This window comes from Epinephelus moara, chromosome 7, assembly GCF_006386435.1.
Source record: "Epinephelus moara isolate mb chromosome 7, YSFRI_EMoa_1.0, whole genome shotgun sequence".
Classification (NCBI taxonomy): Eukaryota; Metazoa; Chordata; class Actinopteri; order Perciformes; family Serranidae; genus Epinephelus; species Epinephelus moara.
In genome coordinates this window covers 29,882,676-29,901,530 of record NC_065512.1, presented here as the reverse complement: position 1 = coordinate 29,901,530, position 18,855 = coordinate 29,882,676, and the positions used below count along the sequence as shown (strand labels likewise).

The following is an 18,855-nucleotide window of genomic DNA, read 5'->3' as shown; positions in this document are numbered from 1 at the left end:
AGGATGATCATGCATTCACAGTAACCGCCCCAAAGCTTTGGAATAGTTTACCTTTTTCAATTACGTGCTCCCCCTTTGTAGACACATTTAAAGTGAAGTACGACATTTCTAAGGCCCTGATTGTCCTAAAGGTTTATGTTTTTATCTTTCATATTTTAAGATCTTACTCTTCTGTGCTTTGTTTTCTTTTTTACTTGTTAATTTGTGCATGCCTTTTTGCTTTGTTTTATTATTTGTCTCATGTTGAATTACTTACTTTATTGCACAAAACTGTGGTCAACTCTGGTTGTTTTTAAACGATTGATTTGTATAGCATCTTTCTAGTCTTCTGACCACACTACAACATGCAAACTGCAGAGTAAACCTTACCATGTAGTGTTGTTGCCTAAATCTAAAGTAGCTGCCAAAACGTATGTTTCCTGTGAACATGGAGGCGTTCAAGTAGAACTCCTGAGCTTACGACGTGGAAAGCTGTGAACAAGAACTTGTGAACTCGGAGCTCTCAGAAAATGTCTGCTCACGAGGTCATTAATACCACAGCAGGGTGCATTCATGTGGACTCTTCTTGTGAACATGATTAACATGAACCCATTTGAGTACAGCATTTATAATGACACTCTAGCATGTAGCCTAACAAGCGAAAATTGACACATGGTGTCTGAGCATCCAAAACTGATGCTAGAGGGGTACCTAGAGCATCATAGATTGAAGTATAGGGCCACAGACCAAACAGCTGTATTTTTTAGAGTTGGGAGTGAGAATGTTATGGTTGAGGAGTGGCTAAAGTTAATAAGAGATCAATTGAGAGTGTGTAACAGTATTTATTGAGGTTAACAACAGAGAAAAACTGTGGCATTTTCATTAAGCATATGCCCACAAAGATAAGAGATAGGACAGGATCCTCGACAATCTATGGTCTTAGTGGCGGAATAAAGCCGGCAGGAGGAAGATGGAACCTTTCAATTGCACATCCTGAAAGATTCAGTAGAATATTGTGGTGATGGTGATGGTGAGGTGGTGTGTTACACAATAGTTCTGTAGGTCTGAAAGACAGAATGACAAGATTGCAGTAATATTTAAAGAACAGCATCCAAGGCAAATTGACTTGAGAAATGCAGGCATAAAGATCATTGGTTCAGTATGGTGATGTCAGAATGTGTGAATGTAAGGGACTTGGAAAAGCAGAAGCGACAGAGAAGATTAGAGTCAGAAGAAATAGCAGCACTTTACCCACAGGTAAAAGATGGTAGAATGTGAGAGAAATCTTCCTCTACTGAACTTTTGCCTGAACTTAATTTACATGCAAATGCACAGAATGCTCTTTAGAATCAGCTTTAAGGCATAGTCACACCTGGATCTTAAAGGCAACATTTTGCGGCAAAATCAATTCATTTAATGGAACTGCTGTGATGGCATAAAATGAGTCCAAAATGGATGAAGCTATTGTAGCTTTTTTACATCCACTTTTATTTAATTATCCTCTGAATAAACTGCTACACAAAAGACAAATGGTTTGTAGACAGTGAGGAGACAAGAGTCAGTGGTACAAATATGTTTGTTGAATAAACTGTGTGAAATTGCTGCCCTATTATTGACTAAGCTAATGAGCATGCTACTGGTAGCAAGCTAGCTAGCTCAGAGAGCGGTTCCCCCTTTTTGATAACTTGTTGTTGATGAAATGAACAAAATGCCAGGAGTGCAGTACAGAGGAATATGAAGTTCTTGTGACTGATTAGTGCAAGCATTTCCAGCTGGCTAGGGTGTTAGCTGTTAGTTCACAGCACCACATTCAGAGTGTGACCCTATGCTGTCCCCTGCTCTGGTTGTTGTGTCTGGCCAATGTGTAGCAGTCTGAGTTCACTCTTAGGGCATCACAATATGCTGCCTGGGCAGTGTCCCTGGCATCACAATAATGACGCTGGTGGCACGCTTTAATGTTTGTATGAGATGAACCTGGCTTTCAACCAACCCCAAATTACAACAGTTCACATTATTAGGCTATTAGACATTCAGGGAAATGGATGTAGTATAGAGAGCGTAAAAATCAACTCAGGGCAGATGGATAGGTCTAACATGCACAGGACTTTGACCCAGGACACAGGTGTTCCTGTTCTAACTAAAAGTCACTGTTGAGGTTTTTTGTCATGTCAGTCATTAGTGACGTAACTTTATTCTTTTCCTAATCCTTACCAAGTAGTTGCTGCCTAAACCTGACTACCGACCCCTTTGTATTGCTGACCCCATCTGTGTCAAGATACAACACAAAATGCTGCTCCAGGCATCATTATAGTGACATATAGCTTCTGCCCAAGCGTCAAAATATAACAAGTAGGGATGAGATCATGTTGACAGCAGATATGTATGTAATAATATGTAGCTCAAAAGGTATACAGTTTTTGAGGTACCCAGTAGACAGCCAGTGTAAAATCGAACAAAAGGTGTCCTGAGGGGAGCTTCACGGATCATCAACAGGAAACATGGCTAAAATAATGTCTTTGCTTCATCTTGAGTCTCATGTGGGAACAAAGACACTATTCCATCAACACAAAGAGCTGTTAGGAAGCACTTTCTTTATTTAAGGCCCCTGTAGAGGTCTGTAGTGGTTTTCACAAAACTGAGAGGTATAAATACATCTCTGTGTTTGACATAATGTTCCCACCTACTGGGTGGGAACATTATGTCAAACACAGAGATTAAACCCCTTCAAATCCTCTCCAGATATAATTACATGTACACAGCCATCAAGCCAGAAACAATTATATTCATCATAGTTTCAAGTCACAGACTTTACATTGAGGAATGAGACTGTTTTATGGCCCTCACCTCAACAGTAATGGACACAGACTTTTAAACCTCCTCTTAAATATTTTCATTTTAATCGAAGACATTGACATATATCCAGAAAATTAAACCTAAAGAAATTAATTAGTAATTTAGCCATCAGCATTTTGTAATGTTCCCCTCTGCTACAGGGTCTTTGTGTTTTGCCGAAGCATCGGATGCAATCATAATAGCCTTTTCTTGACATTTCCAGGCAATCAATAATTACATGTGCCTGGAATTTTGTGAATTGCCTAAAGTGCAACACTTTACACAAAGATGGGGGATCGTTGGCTGATTAGCTACACAAAGCATTGAGGCTATTTTGACTGATTCAAAAAAACAGAACAATACTAACATATGGTGACATTTGAAAACGCTGCAAAGTTATTTTTGCCCAATGACATTTCATTGTTACATCTACGCAGAGACTTTGTTAAATTTTAACTACAGTACTCTGGGATAAGAAGGTATTGATTGTTATTCCAAAAAAATGGAAACATTTTGAAGGTGTGCGTGTGTATGTGTGTGTGTGTGTGTGTGTGTGTGTGTGTGTGAGAGAGAGAGAGACAAATGTCTTTATAAAGTTAAACCAGTTAACAAATAGTACAGGTACAACTGATCTGTACACACACACACACACGCACGCGCGCGCACACACATACCTGTACAACAAATAAGCTAAAATATTAATCTAACTACAATCAATTAGCTAATTTGTAGCTGCATCTCCTTTTATTATGATTCCCTGATTTACAAAAGTACCTGTGTTTTACCAGTATTAAGCCCTGAGTGTAAGCAAGCTGTGGAAGGTGTTGAGGTTGATTTAACAGTTTATTAACACTTCACTTTAGCGCTACAGTAATATCTCAGGTAAACAAAACTGAGGCTCTTGTAGAAGTGAAACAAATCTCCGAATCTCAGTGACAGCTACAGTATGGCAGGAGCTACATAACCGCTGAAAACTGACAGCCTTTTCATATTGGTGTCTTCTCCTTTGTCTCCTGCATGATGACAAATCTTCAGTTATCAGCTCACTCGCTTTGTTGAGGGCACCTGGCTAAAACGTGCTGCACTTGCAGCCAAAAGTCATTTAAGTTACTGTATACTGTGAGCTCTTAATTTGTTTAAACCTCTAATTCTGTTTCTGAACATGTATCTGCAATAAAGAATGGACAGACAGAGACTCTGATGATGAAGCCAATTTATGTATTTCCACAATTACTTTATTATGCAAAGCAGAGACCACTATGTAATTAACGATGGGTGCATGGTTTCCACAGACAAGCAGAACAAAGACAGACAAAATTAGAAATTAATACTTCTTTCATTGTTAATTAACCAATTTTTTTAATCTCCAATTGAATCTTGAGTATAGCATCCAAACTAATTGCTAAATTACTGTTTTAGTTTAGAGCTCCCATATTTTATCTTCTATGTATTCCTGCAGCACCTGAAGAGGGTACAACAGAGGTGGCCAACCATATGCAAGGAAGGGTTAATGGTCTACAGGCTTGAGGTTAGGGAATGTAGGGTCTGAATGAACTCTACCACGTCTTCTTGCGGGGTGTTTTTGGATTGAATAAAAACACAGGATCAGACAAAAGGTAAAACGGCAGTTAACCCTTAATCAAAAACACATCATTTTTCTCGTACATGTAGTGCTGTTTATCAACTACTTTTTGGTGTGAGCTGACAAGTGTTGGCGATATCGGCCGTAGAGATGTCTGCCTTCCTTCTAATATAATCGAACTAGACGTCACTTGCTTGTGGCACTCACAGCACCAAAGATATACATTTAAAAAAAACTCAACAGCAATGTGTCATTTTGGAAATCATGACCTGGTTATTCAAAATAACCCACAGACCTTGTTGTGAGCAGTTTCATGCAGGAACTTTTTTCTTTCTACTGAACTACACCAGCCAACCATATCATCATGCTGAAGGAAGTGTGCATCTAGTCATGGACGAGAGGCTCATGCTCGTGACAGCTCGAGATGTAAACAATGATGGCGTCCTCCTCGGCTGAGCTGTAACGTTAGTTAGATCAAGTGCTATCGGTTACATTATATTCGAGAGAAGGCAGTCATTTCTACTGCCAATATCTCCAACACTTGGCAACTCACGCCAAAACAAACTAGACTGATAAATAGTGCTACATGTAAGACGACAAATATATATTTTTGATTTTGGGATAACCTGACCAATTACTAAAGAAGACATACAGAAAAACACTATGATACAATAAATGTGCATTATAAGGAAGGGTCCAACGAGTGAAAACGGTGTGACAGCATTACGAACTGCTGCTAAGCTGCAATCATGATTGCATCCATATATACAATGGGATGTGTGCAGACTCCATGCTCTTTTGTTTGCTGACTCTTGCTCCCATGCGTGGTTATTAGGTCTGCAATGTACAACCTGTGCAAATTACTGTTGGAACTCCAACAGGCACATTATAGTCATTTGCAAGCCCCTTATAGTTATTTTTAAAATGCCATTTTGATGGTTCCCTCGCTAATTTCATTGAGACATTACTAAACCCTGTTTGGAGACTTGGCTGCCATTTCTGCTCCAGCTCTGCACTTTTGTTTGATTTGTGATTTGGTTTATGAACCTGCAGAGGCTTTAATGGAAGAGACACACACTCTCTGATCCCCATTATCTACCTTTTGCTGCACAGAGAGGCAGATAAGAGGAGGAGGAGGAGGAGGAAGAGAGGAAAGGGGCTAAAAATGAGGACCAAGTCATGGCCCTCATTATCAAATCCCATCAATGGGGAAAGCAACAGACTGAGGGGGAAGCAGAAGAGGAAGAGGGGGTGTATTTATAAATCGAACAAGAGAGAAAATAGTGGGATGTTAATGACAAACCGAGATAGGGAAAGAACAGAGAAGGGGTGATTTACCAACAAAAAGAAAGTGAGGGTCACCTATGGAGCGAGAGATAATAGGAAGAACAGGACAAGCCTCTGATGTGCAAGTGCGAGGGGAATGAAGGAGCCCAGTCAGCCTTCATAAGCCATTGATTTACACAATCCAAGTCACCACCTAATATTTCATCTGTGCTACATTTGCAATCTCCCATCCGCTGAGGCCATGAGCCATTACCGATGGCCAAGATCACAGCATGGTGGCCCCGTCGGAGTAATGAGATAGAGAGAGGTGGAAAGTGAGAGACGGGGCAGGCAGGCAGGAAGGAGGTGGAGGAGGAGGAGGAGGAGGAGGAGGAAAGAGTAGAGGACAAAAAGGGGGATAATGGAAGAGAGGAGGAGGACGAGGATGAGGGTGGATGGAGGTTTCTCAATGTGCCATTATGGCGCATGAAAAGGAGAAAATCAGAGATGGGCAGAGAGAGGAAGTGATTGAGATGGGGGTTGAGTGAGAGTACAGGTAGAGAAAGACAGAGAGAGATATGGAAGGGAGATTGCTTTTCTCTAATTATGTCCCTTTTCACTGTCAGAGAGACGGATATAAAGCTAATTCCACCTGCCCTCCTTCTCATCCCCGTTTTTCTCTAAAAGCCTGTACTCGTTTTCTTTACCCCCTTTCACATGAAGCGTGTCAGAGGCTGTTTTCATGACACTGAAATGAACAGATGGCAATATCAGCCCATACAAAAGAGACATTTTGTGGTTGCTATCACCTTGACAACAACCCTCCACCACCCGCACGATGTACTTTGCTTCTGTTCTGTCGAAAGCAAAGCTCCATCTCCCTCTGTCTGGCTTGGTCCACGTCTATCTGTCTATTCATCTGACTCTCATCACCCTCAGTCTCTCCATGATATCTGTGTTTTTCACACAGGCATAATCACTGGTAGCTACTGAAGCCCATCATACTGCATCTACGCAGTCACTTGAATAGATCTTGAAATTGAATTGGCTGCACAATACTGCTCTTCAAAGACTGTGATACCTCTGTAATGGATAGCATAAAGGCAAACAGAAACACAAGATATAAGATATCACAAATGTAAAATGCACACACGCAAAGACATTCCATTTATATGCTTGAATAACGTATCAAGCATAATCTTACCACCATACATCAGTAGCCCTGTAATTGGGGGCATTTCTTATTAAAACGCATATTATATTGTAACTTTATGCTACAGATAAAAGTCTTAATTATTCCATTCTGATTATGTTTGATTAAGCCTTTCTCTCCACACTCTCAGAAATCACACAATCTCATTGAAGGGGTAATTTCCTACTTCAAAAGCTCATTAAGCCAATCAGAGCACAAAAGACTGGCTTTAGCCATGACCCAGCATGTATTACATTTAACAACCCAAAATTGCTAACAAAGTTTAATTTCCATCCTCTTTATTTCTGCAAGGTAATTTATACTTTGCCCTGAATATGTCGTTATTCAGGGCAAACTTTTTCAGCTTAAATAAAGGACGGTGATGCTATCTATCTATCTATCTATCTATCTATCTATCTATCTATCTATCTATCTATGTGAACAATCAAACGCGACAGGTAATTAAATGCATATATGTGATGTATTTTGGTGGCTGTCAGTTGCATACAAAAAACTGGAGCAAAACTGAAGATGTGTGATCCTGCCTGGACACCGACAATGTGCGCTTTTCACAGCAGTCCGGTGCACTGCAGAGAACTGTATAAATGAACTGCAAAGTCCTAGCAAGGGAAAGCCCCTCTGAACGTGCCCAGAATGAGTGGCAGGACGCTCTGAACACGACTCCGTCTTGCCATCTCTGCAGGAGCAGTGGAACCTGAACGAAGGGCTCTGATAGGCCCAGTGGGGAGGAGATTGCTCTGTCCCTGATTGGATGATTAGGGGCTGCGGGGGCTCAAATCAGCCGTTTTCAGGAGGAGAGTGGTTTGGTTAAGTGGATTGGCACTGTGTGTGCTCTGTGTGTGCTCTTTGTGTGCTCTTTGTGTGTGTGTGTGTGTGTGTGTGTGTGTGTGTGTGTGTGTGTGTGTGCCTCGCTTTTGTCTTGTGTCTATTTCTGTGTTTAAATGTGTGTATGTAGCTTGTGTGTCTGCGTGTGTGTGTGTGTTTAGAAACAGGTGAGTCCAGCCCAGTAAGCAAGGTAAATTTGCAAAGGAAAAGAGTAGTGATGGAGGAAAGAAAAACTTACAAAACAAGGAGTGAGGACAGAAGCAGAACTCTCAGTAGGCTGATTTCATTTGGAAAGAAAAAGGAATAGGAGAGGAAGGAAAAGGTGAGAGCAATATTTTTTTGTGTGTGAGTCCTGCTAATGATGGGTGGAGGCTAAGTGCAGTGGATGGATGCATGTTGTGATTGAGGAGGATGGGAACTAAGCACAAAAGTGCATAAAGGTATAAAAATAAATAAGAAGTAGTGTAAGAGTAGTACAGATGTTTGAACAAAGAACAGTCGTTATTTTAATCAGCTGGGTACCCATGACAACTGAGTGACTGCAGTGTGTGTGTGTGTGTGTGCAGGCTGGCAGAATCATCTGTTCACACACTCTTCCACTGCAACTGCTGTCGGCACTCACTGCTAGCTCCTACAGGCAGCGTCTGTGAGGACTCAGCAGGTTTGTTCTGTTGGAACTGATGGTTGGAGCACCTCGCCCTGTGAGAGCAGCTGTCAATCCAGTCGGGACCATTAGAATAATTTACGACCATGTTTAATTTTTACAATTTGAATCTGGGTAGGCCTGCCATATGAGAGAGGACAAAAACACAAATACCCAAGACACTAGCAAGACACTGTTTGACATGTACAGAAAGAAAAAAGGCATGAAACACATTTCTGCACATTAAAGGCTTCAATCAAGCACAAAGTATCATTGTAATATGCCTTAGATATCTGCACACCCATAAGCTGGTATTTCCCATTGTAAAGAATATTCCAATGTATCGCTATGCTGTAGATAAGTCCTAATTATTCCATTCTGATTATATTTGATTAAGTCATTCTCCTCACACTCTCAGAAATCACACGATCTCATTGAAGGAGTAATTTCCTACTTCAAAAGCTAATTAAGCCAATCAGAGCACAAAGGACTGGCTCTTGCCATGACCCAGCATGCATGAATTATCTAAAATTGCTAACAAAGTTTTAATTTCCTTGTCTCCTCTTTGTGATGTGCGTCATAGTTTTGTGGCCTAATACTGTGTTAAATTAAGTCTTGCGTGAGTTTTGTATTAAACCTTGAAGCTTTGATTATATGGCAGTGCTGTAGTTCCATGACAGATTACTGTAAAAGACGAAGTTAAGTCAGGCTTTTACACATTAAATGAAAAGGTCAGTTTCTGCCCATTGTGGCCCCATGGGACCCTGAAAGGACATGTTTGCTGCCATCAAATGTTTGAAAAGTCTGTATTTCTGACAATAACATGAATAAAATACAATGATTGGTGACAAGTATCAGTTTGCTAAATCCCCTCCTTAAACAGCAACTGTCCAATCGTAGGTTGGTTATGCTTAACAACCGTTTCTAGCCACCGCATTTCTGCCAAGCTTTGGATTTCTTTGCATCCCTTAACAGTGCGCATGGAGCGTTGATGACAGTAAATATTTAGCTAATAGTATTTGAAGAATTTGGAGGATCCCCCAAAAAACAAACATACAAGAGCAAAAGTGTAGCATTGTGTTTATTATCTGTTCGAAAGCAATTCACGAAAGCTAGCATGACTGTTTAATAGGTCATGGTGCAAATTACAGGGGGGATTGGGGGATGGTCTTACCCCCTGATTAAGACTTGAACCCCTCAAAGAAATAAAAATCACAAATCGGAAGGTCGAGACATTATATATCCTTCTTACCTGTAATCGTAATATATTTCCTGTATTCAGAGTATTGTCAGACACCCCTAAAGTGGACCATACCATTCTTAACTGTAACATGAGTTGACCTTCTTGTCTTCCTGCCTCACTCCCATCACTGCAGTGGCTCACATCCTCATAAAGTCTATGCTCACTAGCTACTTACATTGTAAGTAACTATCTTGCTAGTTTAATAGACTTTACTTTCTTACCTTAAGACTTTAGAGTTACTTTGGAGACTGAAACATTGACCTACTCAAAGGCATAAACCACCCAAAAATAAAATGTTGTTGGCTGCTTTCTTACCATGAAAATAGTCTTCATGATTTTTTCCATAGGAACCATATGTTTCTTTCTTCTGAATTACTATACAAGATAGAAGTCACTCTACTTTAGGCTTTTGAGCCTACTGAGTCCTATCCAATCCACTGATTTTAGTATTGAAACCAGTAGCCGACAGGATCCACAATGTGAAATGTTAAATGAGATGATTTTGAATGTTGCCATTTTCAATGTAAGAAAACAGCTGACAAATTAAGATTGGTATTGGTACAGGTCCAGTGAAATGTGACCCCATTAGCTCCTTTCATTTGTGCACTGTAATGTGGCCCTTTTTTCTGCTACTCACATTGTTGGCATCTGCTCTATAATTGTCCATTTTTTGGATGTTTCTAGTAAGCCATTGTTTCTGGCTGTGGAAAGATTCAACTTTTCACACATCCCGTCCTCAACAAGAGGGCCACATGGTCACTACTCCCAAATGCGAGCAGTGCCGCACTGCAGCCGCCTCTGAACAGGTGCAGTGCAAATCCACAGCAGGACTGGGACAGCACCTCTCATTCCCATCGTCATACCATCATACCAGTCCTTATTTACTGTAAAACACCTGGTTCCTCTCTTTCTCTCACCAGAGTCCTCTGCTCTGTTATATTGGCATATGGAAAAAGAGTCTGGAATCATCCACACTACCTCATTTTTTTTATAAATCACATAACGGTAGTAACCTTGTATTACTTCCAAGACCAAGAGTTAGCATATCATTAGCTAACTACAGTGGGGGTTGGTGCTTAGGAAACAGTTAGATACATAGATATGTCGACCATTTTAGTCTCCATTTTCAACTAAAACATTGATTTTTCCTTGCAACTACAGATTCTACATAGGCTACTCATTTCTGGACATTGTGTGCCCTGCTTGTTTTCCCTTCTGTAAAAGTCGTGCTCCAGCATGTTTAGAACAGGTGAACAGAAAACTCTATTTTATGTCTTAGCACGTGGTTTTGGTGTCTGTGAAGGTTTTTCTGCTCTGAGCTTTCTTGCGTAGCTACAGCGGTGTTATGGTGTGTACTGTATGATGTTGCTGTATGTGTCGGAGTGTGTAATTTTCAGCTGTGTGTCCTGTTCTGTTTTGTTGTACAGTTTCTTTACTGTAAACATCCGTTCAGTCTTTCTCTCCAGAGGGACAGCAGACCCTTTCAGTACCTACTGCTGTGATTCCACCAGCTAATGAGCCTGTCTGACAGACACACACTCTAGTACAGTCTCACATACGTGCACACACACACACACACACACACACACACACACACACACACACACACACACATATATAGTCCCATATACACATACACGAGTGTGTACATGGAAAAGCAACTCACAAGTACTAAATACTAGGCTACACACAGAGATACACATTTCAAATGCATGTCTCATCCTCTACAGGATTCAGAAAACATTCTTTCAAGGTGGGGGGAAAAAAAATCCGTCAGCCAGTACAGTATGTGTTCTGCATCATCAACACCATCAAACTAAAACTCCAGCGCACCATGTGTCTAATTAATCACATGTTCAACAAACCGGTCAACTTGCTCGAGGGAAGAATGTGTCACTTAATCTGTTCAGCTGTGACAAGAAGAGAAAACAAAACAGCTATTGCCCTGAACATGGTTTTTGTTCTCGCTTTGGCATGTGACCAGCAGAGTTTATGGGGTCATTAGCAGAGATGACACTATTCTGCCGTTGTAATTTGTGTAACTTTATGTGATGCTTTAGATGCATTTTAGTGAGTGTATGTGTAGAGTTTTCTTTGCTCTGCCACTGAAACACTTTGTTATCGATGCCATATCAATAGCAGTTCAGTAAATGCACTTTCTATAATTTGCTTACTGCCTTGTTTGCTTATAAAATATTGGGACTGCAGCATGCTCACTAATCTTCTCTTTCCTCTTTGGGTTAAAACCAGTCAGTTAAGGTGGTCTGGTGATCTGATTGGAATCCCTCCCACTTGCCTCCCTGTGGAGGTATTCCGGGCATGTCCAGCTGAGGGGAGCTCCCGAGGCAGACTCAAAGCACACTTGAGGGATTTCATGTCCCATTTGGCATGGAAATGCCTCAGGATTCCCAAAAGGAGCTGGAGGACGTGGTTGAAGAAAGGGATGTTAATGCAACTGTGCTTAGTCTGCTGCAACTGAGAGCTGGGCCCAGGATCAGAAGAAGAAAAAGGATCCTTCTAACAGAAAACTTGGAGATTTAAATCACTGGTTGAACTTCTAAAAGCAAAAACACACAACAAAAGTAAGCAGATGCAGCTATATTTATAGTACACATTCTTCCATAAAACACTTTGCATCACTGCATGGCACTAAAGGCATGTGCTTAGTGAGTACCACACAGTGTATGAGACTAAGAGCAGTGGTCCTGTGTAGTGGGCCATGGCACGATTCCTGCAGTATTGTTCACCCTAAAAATATAGGCACTCAGGCTATTTTAAAGCACTTCCGTATGTGGTCATGAAATCTTCATCCAGATTGAAAAACAGGGACTATAACAAAGGTCTTTGTTTTTGTTCAGTGGGGAAAATGCACTGTCCCTGGGATCATTCTTTCCTACTACTAAAACATTTAACTTCCCATTGTGTCTTTCTACGACAGGAAGAAAATGTTTGTGAGTGCAGTTTAAAAAATCAGCACGCAACTCGTGCCCTTAAAATTAATAAACGTCTACATCTACAGGGAAGTACATTGTGGTGTTGTCTGAATGGGGGATGCTATGCCTCCCTAACTCTGACAATATTGTCTAAACTGAATTGGTTGTTTTCTGAGCTGTGAATCCAGCTATGTTTCGTTAATGGTGTCCATATCAGGCAACTTGTTCCTCAGAGCAAGGAGTAAAAAAGGAGTTTTGTTGGAACAGGTGTAAGTCTATGGAAGTTTATCAAACAAGTGCCACCTGCCACCACCAATTCTGCCATCTTTTCCCATTTATCCTCTCAAGTGGTGGAACAAATCTTTGCTTTCTACTGTCTCACTAATTACCATCACCTTAAAGCCTGATTTATAGCAGGGCGTTTGACACTTTTGCCCTACAACCAAAAACAGACAAACCAAACACTGGCTCACAGGGCCATTCAGGTTTTTGCGTTGACCACTATAGTTCTCCAACATGCTTGGCACTTAGCAATTAGCAACCTTACCGTTAGATGCCACGAGATCCCACACAATCGACCTTTGAGTCATCGTTTGCGGTCATACAGAAATATCATGAGAAAATGACTACTTGGTGTCACTTGGATCTTACTCCTGAAATCCATTACAATTATGGAACTTACAAGTCAGAGGATATTATTATATCTCTCACCATGGCCACTCGCTAACAAGCATTTGACAATATGAGTCACCCCTTTACTTGTCTGACAATCTTTTGATCTCGCTTTTCTGTTTTAAACATCATTAAATAAAAGTTCCTGTCCTGCTACCTGTGTTGCTGGGCAACAAGAATCTAAATACCAAACAGTTTTTACAGAAAAAGGTATGTTTCACAAGGCTGGGCAAAGAGTATTTAAAAACCTGACAAATTTTAAAGTCTGCTTTCATCAGACACAAAGAATAATTCCACTGATTGCTCTCAAATCGTGAACGAGTCAAATAAGGGTTTTGAAGGCCCGAGGTTCACTCAGTGGCAATTTGTTGTGGTAATTTGATTAATTGTTTGTATGAAGTATGAATCAGTGGAGCACAATATAAACCAGTGGAGCACAATATGAACGGACATGGTAAGGGTCCTGCTCAACAGAGGCCTCCGACAATTTTCTCTTAACAATCACTCGTTTTCACACGTATTTCCACTTGCCTTTACCCTGAAGCTGGCCTTCAAACCGCAGGCCACCAGCTTAAATTGCCTCTCTGTTTCCTCCTCTCAAAATTAGTTGCTTTGAATTTCCAGATTTTCACAAATACCAAAATAGTTTGAAATCAAATTATAATAATTTTCATTAGCTGATTTTTCTACAGTAACTTTGTATTAGGTGCACAAACTAAACACCAACTCCAGGTTCAAGGGGACATAATCAGAAATACATATTTTTTCTCTTACCTGTAGTGTAGTGTGGCTTGTCTTGTGGTGTTCGAAGTAACAATAATACAGTTGGAAAAACTCAACCGTAATGTCCAGAAATCATGACCTGATTACTCAAGATAATCCACAGACCTTGTTGTGAGTTGTGGATTGTCTTGAGTACCCAAGTCAAGATCATCTGGAAAGACACATTAATGTTGAGTTTTTCAAATGCATTTCTTGGGCTTCAAGCACCACAAGCTGAGTGCCATCTAGTTCCATAATATTCAGAGAAGGCAGACACTTCTATGGCCGATATCGCCAACACTCAACAACTCACACAGAAACAATCTAAATTGATAAATAGCACTACAGGTGAGAAGAAAAATAGGTATTATTGATTTGGGGGTAAATGGCCCCTTTAAACTGAACTGCTGAAGCTCAAACTATTTTTATAACCTACAGTTTAATGTTGGTGCATTCATCTATAGCACTAGTGTCAGAAGTTTCTAATTATTCTGCTCTGTAACTAGAAATTAATTGACTCCTGCCAGCTGATCAGAATCAATTCTTACTGGCCATTGTATAAAGGAAAATAACTGCCTATCCAACAATAACTATGGACACATACTGAATAACATATTCAAATTTCACAACACTGAGACATTTTTGCATGGCTAGAGGTACATTTATTGTTTTCCTCAGTGAAATATAACCCTGGTAATGGAGGATATTAAATTCATGCACTGCATCAGCCTCATCCCTCTTCCCTGCAAACTCACTATACATGCATATGTGTGGCTGTGAGCCTCTCTCTGTGTGAGAGAGAAAAAGACATGGTAAATATGTATTAGCAAATATTAGCCTGACTGACAGCGTGTGTGGTGTTAAATAATCTAGAACTAGATTATATGACTAGAACATACATGAAAGAAGTATGTACGTGCCATATATGGCTGGTTCAAGGTTGGATAGGACTCTTCAAGGGAACTGAATACAATGATATTTTTTTGTGAAATTTGTGAAAATAGCTTTGGGAAGAGTACAGTATTTTAGTATGGCATGCCCCCATGCACAAAGTGAGGTCTATAAAGAAATGGTTTTTGCTGTGGAAGAACTGAGCCCTGACCTCAACCCCATCCAACATTTCTGGGATGAACTGGAACGCTGACTTTGAGGCCTTATGACCCAACATCTGTAATGGTCTTGTAGCAAAGTGGCAGTGAGGTACCTAAATAATGTGGAAAGCTTTCTCTAAGGAGTGGAGGCAGTTACAACAGTATATCAGTGCCTATGATGTTGGAACAAGATGAGCAATCACATATCAGTCTAAATTGGGTGTCCACATACTTAAGGACATGTAGCTTACTTATCTGGCATCATCTTGTTGTGTCTCTCCTTCCAGCTTTGCATCTTTGGTGCTTCTTTCAACACTAACAGAAACATCTAACACATACGTCGACACCCTCTCATACCCTCATGAAAGAATAGGTCAATTTCAGCTGACTTCCAAAACGACTTCTATGACCGGCCACAAAAAGACATACATTACTCCACTCGTCTGTTCCCATCAGTACTCGTTTTTTCACTTCAACAGGTCATTTTAAACATGGGTAAGGCCATACTTTAATCGTTTTTTATAACGTAATAAGTTAATGACAATTTGTCATTGCATGTCCATGTATTGAGCATGTTGGATTAACACTGAATGAATAGGGCATATTGTTCTGACCATTTTTTTCATGTAGTTATGTCTGTAGGCTCGGTGACACAAAATTAAAATTGTAATGACGTGATTAGGGTATTGAAAAATGTGTTCGATTATGCACTGTTGTGTTATTTTGAATTATAAGCACAGTATTTTCTCCTCACATTCCTCAGTGTGTGCTGTTGTTATTTTATTTTGAAAATTGGCTGGATTCTCTCATCTTTTCTGTGTCCGACTTCCTGTTTGGTACGATCCGCTCTATCCAGCTTGACAGAAGCGCTCGCGGCTCGCGTGAAAAATAGACCAGATGCCGAACTGAAGCGCTGCGGTGTGTGGATGTGACTGTTCATCTTTTCGTTCATGTCCTTATTAATGCACACTTTATAACTTGCTTGTTGGATTTATTAAAAACGAACGAATGAAAACTAAATGTCTTTGAATATCTTTATTATCATTTAAAAACAAAAAATTAAAATTCAATAAAAAAATTAATAATTAATTAAAAAATAGATTATGACCGGATTTTTATGACCCTGTCGGTCAAAATGACCGGCGACGAAAAAGTCTAGCGCAACGTCTGCATTACCGTTTTAGTGGTCACAGTTTTAAACACGTCCTCAATGCAATGAAATGGTCACAGCTCCAAAACTATCTGGTTAGGTTTAGGAAAAACATCATGATTTGGCATGAAACAAGTACTTTTGTCAATAATGTTATGACACGTCGGATCTGTCACTAGTATAGTGAGCTACTCATACTAGCATACAAGGCTAAGCTGTTTATTAAAGAAGTCAATGTTGACTTCAGGATGCAAACACTGATCTCCTGGGTGAAAGTCTTGTGTTTGTTTGACCCATCCACCACCACTCCCACTCACCCGATAAGGGCTTCTTTGATATTTGAGGAATAGAGTCGCTTTCTACTTTCTACGTCATGTCACTTCCTCCTTTGCTTCTGTAATATTTACTATGGCCATTAGAGGGTACCTCCTTAAAATGAACGCGAGTATGGGTCATAATTATAGACTGTATCATTAATAAACGTAGCTATCATGACGTCGCTCTTTAGTTGGTGGACTCTAGTTTTGAAGCCTTGAGTTTGGCATTTCCGCCATTGCCATCTTGTTTTTTTGGAGCCAGAAGTGACCACATTTGGATGAGATGGTGGAGCTGTCGAGGAGTGACGGGTGGATCTGGCCCCGCCCTTAACTATGTGTGAAATGCAAATGAGTCAGTTATATAGAAATTCACCCCCCATACAGTTGTCACAAATGTTGAAACTAGCTATAGAGACCAAAACTGTTTTTTTGTACCAGACTCTAAAGATGTTCATTCTGCTGTAAAGTTGGGCATTTTAACATGGGGGTCTTTGATGATTTACTTTACTTTGGAGACACCCTCAAGTGACTATTTGAAGAGCTACAGTTTTTCTGAATTGGCTTCATTTTTCTGCCTCAGAGGTTGCTGCTTGGTCGTAATAAGATGCTTGCACAGTCGACCTATATGGCCGTATATTTAGTGAGAGTGGGCTGCATACATAGACATTACAGCTGTCACCAGTCCAATCTATCTTTTCACACATGTTTCTGCGTTACTATCTATGCCTTCACACACCTATAGACATTACACACCTCCCAAGAGGTTGAATACAATTTTGCCTCAAAGTGGCATTACATACACTACAGTATCAGACCAGTTAAACATGATGACATAGCCTGTTACATACTCACATCGGTATACAGAAAACTGACTGATGTCCTGAATCGTTTCTCTTAAATAAAACCTATTCTCGCTGTCCTTTCGTAATGTTTTTCCAGTACGCTGTTTTGCAAAGCACTGCACACGGTGCTTTACATTTAGCAGGAGAATGGGTGGAGGGGGCGCTGAAAGACGAAAGGCTGTGTACATTTGATCAGCAAGGTTCGACAGAGAGAGAGGCTGGGCAATGAAGCCCAGCTCGGTTCACTTCACTGTAGCTTCTATGTCTGGGCTTAATAAAATCAGAATGAGTAAGGGCTTTGCCACCATAATGTGCTACTTTTTAATAATAGTATAAAATATTCATACACAATTCAATGATTGCTGAACTACAGAATATAAATTTGCAAGTAGACTAGTGTTCTATGGTTAAAATGAAAGAAAGAGGCCTGCTACAGATTTAGTCAAAAATATTTTCATTTTCTGTGCTATTTACTTTTTTTTACTGTATTTGTAACTGATGTCCTGCAGCTAAACCTAGCATTATTACTTCCTTTATTGTATTTCTGTATTCATTTTACATATGAAAGGGCCAGTGAGATCTCACACTGGGCTACTGTACTCACATTACCAGGAAGTGTAAGAATAATCAAGCTGACCAGCAGTGGTATTCATGTTGTATTCATGATGTTCATGATTGAGCGCTTTAGATTCAGGTGGCAGAAACTAAATAAGTAGAGAAGAGTGTGAAAAGAAGGAAGTGTGGATTAAGGAAGGGAAGGAGGAGGGAAAGAAACATGAGGGTAAGTTCTGAAGCAGCGCTGTAGTTGGAGGGTGACTGTTCAAGAGTGCCATCTAGTGTTTACAGGTGGGAGAACTGAATGAATTCAGTCCGGGCCTGCTGCAGGATCCAGGCTCATTAAATGTACTTGAGCAGAATTGGGGAGCCCACACAAAAAAGCATATTACTGCATTTTGGGGCCCTGAATAATAGTTGAAGAGACATTGATGGAAATGTACTTTGTAATATAAAGTAATTCTGAAATTTTTCTTTGCTGTTTTTTTTCTCCCTACAGTGTTATTCCATTAGCTGAAATGTGCTCTGAAAGAACCTCCTCTCTCTACATCCATCACTGATCATTATGGCATCTTAGCGTAATTGCCCTCCCCCTGTTGTGTGTGCACACTCGCCGGTTCTGAATGCCAGCAGTAATATCTCTGGTAGAGGGAGAGAGAGGGAGAGAGAGAGCATATGCATAACCAGCTCATTTCCACCGCCAATCAAATTACCTGACCCAGCCGCAATACATCACTGCCAAACTGTTTATTAAACAAAAAGCCATGATTAAATTATTAATGACAGAGATTAATTAAGACCCCATACACCATACATGCACACACACTCACACACACTCACAAAACTTGCACGCACGAAGGCAGGCGGCGAGGCATGCACACGTATACACAAAAATCCATACACCACATACACGTGCGCTGGCAGAAAGCTAATACACACAGACACACAGA

General features: G+C 40.4%; 1 protein-coding gene across 2 annotated transcripts in view; it reads left to right on the top strand.

Moving 5' to 3' along the window:
* The first annotated feature begins 7,887 nt into the window (after positions 1–7,887).
* The window catches only part of LOC126393126 (melanoregulin-like), a 44,811-nt gene continuing 33,843 nt past the window's right edge, over positions 7,888–18,855 (top strand). Inside the window, exon 1 of one of the 2 annotated variants that reach the window (XM_050049007.1) lies at positions 7,888–8,019. The gene's annotated coding sequence lies outside the window, so the exon portion shown is untranslated. Of the gene's footprint in view, positions 8,020–12,033; positions 12,166–18,855 lie in introns of those variants that run through there. The other variant, XM_050049008.1, reaches the window with a different exon arrangement.